Raw genomic sequence first — 6000 nt, 5'->3', positions numbered from 1 at the left:
GCACTTAATAAAAATGTCCATGTTTCTCTGCTATAGTCATCTACCATAGTAAGGAAATATCTTAATCCATTGTAAGTATTTGATTTATAAGGCCCCCCATGTGTCTACATGTATAAGTTCAAAAATATTCTTGGATTTTATGCTACTGATAGGAAAAAGATTCCTCATTTGCTTAGCCTTATGACAAACATCACAGATAAACTTAGAATTTGACTTACAATGAAGTAAACTTAGAATTTGACTTATAATGAAGGAAATCTAAATATTTCATTACTGAAAATGGGAGGTGTCCCAATATTACATGCCAAAGTTTAACATCAGGAGTAGTATTAACTTGAACTGGACTAGAAAAGGAAACAGACTCTGAAATGGAATTTCTTTGTTTTGGAATTGAAAGTACATTACTACTGAATATCCCCTTAGACTCAACACTACTTGGTTCCAATAAGTAGAGTCCCTCTCTAACTTCACCAAAAACTTATGGACTCTTCATTAAAAGGCCCTGCAAGACACACCCAATAGATTTGAATAGGATATCATACTTGAACTGAACACAAAACCTATTAACTGACAATAAGTTATATTTGAAATCTGGAACAAGTAATACATTGTTCAGGATATGACCTGGCAGAATAGAAATACTCCTTATATGAGTAACAATCACCTTGAAAGAGTTAGGTAAACTGATATTCAAAGGTAAAGGAAGTAGAGTTAAAAATAGGAAAGAATTATGTTCAAAACACATATGCACTAAGGCACCTGAATCAATGATCCAGGTGTCTGATTTTAGACTAGTAAACACTGAACCTGAGTATTTTAGAATAGTACCAGCAACTGCATTAGCATTGATTCATATATTTCCTGCATGTGCTAACTTTGCTTGCTTATACATGTGCATCATTTCTGCAATTTGTTCTTTGCTGAGTTGCTGTCCAAAATTACTGTTGTTGAGCTCAGTGTTTTGTCCTGCTGAATTCTCACGTTCCTCATGTGTTAGGATTGCATTTCCTTTAATTTGATTCTGATAACCTTTGTGATTGGTGAACTCAAAATTTTTTGAAAATCCAATAATTTTGTAGCAGTCCTCTTGTATATGTCCTATTTTTCCACAATAAGTACAAGACACATTTGGATTGTACTTCCTTTTCCCTTTAAATCTTTGTTGAGGTTGAACAAATTTTAGCCCGGAGTTGTTATATTTGGGTGCTATGGTTGCTCCTCTTTGTGTTTGGTTTCTAAGTTTCTGATAATTCTTCTCTTGTCCTGTGATCATAAAAGCTGCAAAATCAGCTAGAAGTTGTTATGCTGCTTGGCCTCTCCTGCTGCCATGAATGATACTGATTCAGAATTAAAATGTGCATTTGCATAAACTTCTCTTTGATTTTCATCTTACAAGAGAAGTGAATAAGCAATATCTATGCTAGGCAAAGGGTTCAACGTGAGGATATTTCCTCTTGCTTGTGCATAGATGTCATTTAATCCCATTAGGAATTGGATCAATCTCTGATCCTCAAGAGACTTAGTCAACTTTGCCTTTCCTTGACAAACACAAACACATGAACAACATATGATAATATTTAAAGCATCTAATTCATCCCATAGTCGTTTGAACTTAGTGAAGTATCCTGCAATGTCACTGTTTCCCTGTACTAAACCTAATAACTCCTTATGCAGATGATAAAGCTTGGCTCTATTTGATCTCCCAAATCTCTGCTCCAGGCTGTCCCAAAGCTCTTTTGCAGTTTTGGAGTATATCACACTGTATGCAATATCCTTTACGAGAGCATTTAGGATCCAAGAGATGACTATGTCATTCACACAACTCCATTGTTCATGGTTTGGAGATTTCAGATCTGGAGATTTACAGGCTCCATTGATGAAACCAAGTTTCTTCTTAGCTGACAAAGACAGGAGAATAGATCTCCTCTACCCTGGGTATCCTCTTCCATCAAACACGGTGTTGAATAGAGTCATTCCATGTGAATCGGAGTTGCTGAGATGATAAGGGTGATTGATATCATAGCTGACTGGTTTTGCAGCATTGCTCGTATCACCAGTAGATGTGATGGTTGTTTCAGGCATTTTAGGTTACTGATTATGATAATGAATCTGATGTAAATGGATTTGATGGTTCGACTGTTGGATCGAGCTTATTGCTCTGATATCATGTACGAAATTGAAGAAGAAATCTAATTATATTGGAAAATTTTCTGCATGTGTTATTCATTGCTTTGTACATGTATATGTACAGACTTGCATATGCAATAACAGAAATATTTATTCCTCTCACCTAACCCATTAACTATGTTCCCTTATATTCTATTCACCTAACCCACTAACTATAGAATTTATCTTATCATAAACTCATCCGAAGGACCCTTAACTTTTCCGTGGGCAGAATACACGACTACTTCTAGGTCTTCTTCTTCTTCACCCTTCTTTTTTATCTCTAAGCAAATCTCCATGAGTCTTAGAATTATGATAGGGTTTCTTCTTCCCAACAACTTCGTGGCATTGACATAGGCCTTGAATTTTAGTGCAAGTATGCCACTGTAACTTATACAATATGCATATATATTATGCTGCAATAGTATATAACTCAAAATTTGCCTTGAGTTATTCGCTCTATATGTCCTAAATATTTTATTGCATCACGTTTTAAGTACGTACTTTAAACGGATAATATGTTGTATCTATTAATGTATATTTAAGTATTTTCGTATCATTTTATGACGCGTTATTTGAACCTTGATTCTATGGCTGCTCATAATTAATGTTGTATCTGGACTTATTCAAATGCAGTATTTCATCCTTTACTTAACATACGAAAGGCTGAGCAAATTGAAAAAGACTGAAAAGTAAACAATCGAACAATAATAATAATTTACTAGTAACAAATGCATGCAATAGTAAAAACATCCCAAGGATATATATAATCACAGTGCTCAAGTACAAAGATATATCCTCAAACTCAACACCAAAATCCAGTAAATCCTTAAATCTCTAAGAACACAATATGGTCACATGCTCCATAAACGGCAGCCGAGGGCGGGAAGGGTCATACCACAAGGGTTTATTTTATGCAATCATGTATTTCTTCAAGAGGCTGTTTCCACTCGTGACCTCCTGGTCTATAAAAATACTATAAGTAAACAATAGGTACATGTAAATAGTGGTGCAACAACTCAAAATTAGTTCGATGGAGGTGGCGATAGAGTAGTAATATTTGGAATATTGGGAATTGAAGGCATAGGAGGCAAAGTGACCTTAAGGATAGTAGTAGTTGAAATTGTTGGCAAAGTTGGGAGAGGTGTGTTTGGCAAAGATGGCAATGGGCCAATGTTGTTGAAATATTTGGCAATTGTGGCACTGTAGGAATAGTGGGCAGTGGAATTTGCAATATGCTACGAGCTGCAAAGCTATGACTAATGCTTGACAAGAACAAAGTCATGACTAAGCAGAAGACAAAGCCATTCTTGAAAGTAGCCATTGTAAAAATGATTGGGAAGAATGTTTTTTTTTTCAACGGCAAGGTGGCTTGGGCACCACGATTATAAAATAAATGCTTGTTTTTCTTGAGGAAAGGAAGTGGAAATTATTTGGATTGGGTTATGGGGTAAGTTGTAATGAGTATTTATAGAGAAATTTATGTTGAAGGATTCAAAAGTTTGGGATGAGATGTGGGTGTGTGGAAGCATGGAAAATTAGGAGTTTGTTCACCTCTTTACCTGATTTCTTTTTAAATTTTGAAGTTTCTCAAGTTAACTTTGTATTACTTGAAATTGAGTATAAGAGGAGGACTTGACCTTATGATCCGTCACTTGATTAGCTTCCCTAAAATAATGTATAATCTCGATATTAGCTTGATTTCAATATTTGTAGAATATTATCTATGATCTATTTCATTCTGTAATTACTAGCCTTCCTATGTAACATCATCTGTGTGACACCTAAAGAATCTTTTTGTAACCATTTTTTATGCACCTCTTCACCTAATGAAAATTATAGTTTGAAATATTATCAATACCGTCCTTGTTTAATATTTATTTTTTCCTACTATATGATCATAAAAAGAAAATAGTGAATATATAATAAAAAAAAATTAATTTTTCTATGTGTATAATCTACTTATCTGATCGATTGTTATATGACTTGTTACCAGAATAGATCAGAGAGGGAGAAGATGTTTGACATTTTACCGAAATTGAGGGGAAGTAAATACTTTTTTTTAATCCACTTCAGATAAGCATAAGACAAGTTAGTAGGTCAGTTTGGTCAGACCCAACTCCAGATCATTGAAAGTGATTGAACATTTAGGTTAATTAGGAAACAAAATTTTCCATTTCTGTATTTCTTAATAATGTAACGAAAAGATATATACCAGAGGCGAAGGTCTATACATTGATGGTATAAGAAATTATATTATAAATCTCTATGAGAATAATTAATTGATAACATGGTAAAAGTAGTAACTTACCTACTAGCTATTATCATTAATTTACACTAATATTATATACAATTTTATACTCTATATATATATATATATATATATATTCATCTGTACCTCCTTTGCCGAATATATATATATAATATTATCGTGGTTTGCGTCAAGCTCGCTTTCCTCGCTAGATATAGTAATATTATCGTGTGGTTTGGTATATAAGCAGAGCCAGGAGGAAAGGATTCATCTGTACCTCCTTTGCCGAATATATATATATAATATTATCGTGGTTTGCGTCAAGCTCGCTTTCCTCGCTAGATATAGTAATATTATCGTGTGGTTTGGTATATAAGCAGAGCCAGGAGGAAAGGATTCATCTGTACCTCCTTTGCCGAAAAAACTACACTATATATATGTGGTTAAAATTAATTTTTATGTATATATAATAGTAGATATTGAATCCCTTTAACTTCTTCTCGTATTAACTTCTTTATATTTTGAATCTTCTTAGTGAAAATTCTGCTCCCCACACTGATTTGGTAATTGTTTGAGAGAAGCAATTGTCTGGTCACCAGCTTGAATCCCTTTTTCTCACCTCCATCTAACTAATTAACCTTGCAGCGCCCCGAGACGGATCTACTATTTAAACTTAAAAGCGAGCTCAAAATCCTCTCTCTTCTTTAATAATCGATCACATGGGTTCAAATCAAAACTTAATAAGCCAATAATTTTTTTCCGTGTTTCAGAATTGCTTTTCAGGATTTTCCACATAGTATATATTAATGATCCGTATATACTGAAAATAATGAGTCCAATTACCCGAACCATATTAAAATGATGATAAACGAGGAAGAATCCATGAATTTCTTTGGAAGAAAACCCCAGATCGAGTGTTCTAGAGAGAGCTGAAATACAGAGATAAGATGAAATCTGTATATTCAATAATATCCCATGTACAACTTAACCCTTATTTGTCTATTTATACTAAATAATAAAAAATGGCTATCTATTACATTTGTGGCTATTGATACAATAATATTACAAAACTACAAATCTGTCAAGTGTGTGGGCCTGGGTCTATTTCATCTTCAGAGACGTTTGGGCCTAAATGAATTGGGTGGAATTGGAGCAGAAATAGAAAGTTCCAAGTCTGCTAACAGCCTAACAAGCCAAGTAAGCTCAGCAACATTCTTTCTAAGAGCCCTGTATTCAGCCTCTGCAGAAGATAATGATACTGTAGGTTATTTCTTACACTTCCAAGTAACAGGACTGCCCCCAAGAGTGACATAATAACCAGTTACAGACTTCCTAGAAGAAGGACACATGGCCCAGTCAGAGTCTAAATAAGCAATGACTGAAAAATCTTGATTGTTGTTAAGGAGAATTCCTCTAGCCGGATCCTTAGCCAAGTATCTCAAAACATGAAGTCATCCTTACATATGAGCGGTTCGAGGAGCATTAAGGAACTGACTTAGGTGTTGAACAGAGAAAGAGAAATCCGGCCTTGTGTGTTGAAGAAAGTTTAGCTTTCTTATGAGCCTTCTATAAGGGGAAGCATC

Source organism: Nicotiana tomentosiformis, chromosome 5, assembly GCF_000390325.3.
Source record: "Nicotiana tomentosiformis chromosome 5, ASM39032v3, whole genome shotgun sequence".
Taxonomy (NCBI): domain Eukaryota; kingdom Viridiplantae; phylum Streptophyta; class Magnoliopsida; order Solanales; family Solanaceae; genus Nicotiana; species Nicotiana tomentosiformis.
The sequence above is the reverse complement of the archived record's forward strand: the minus strand, read 5'-3'. Positions refer to the sequence as shown.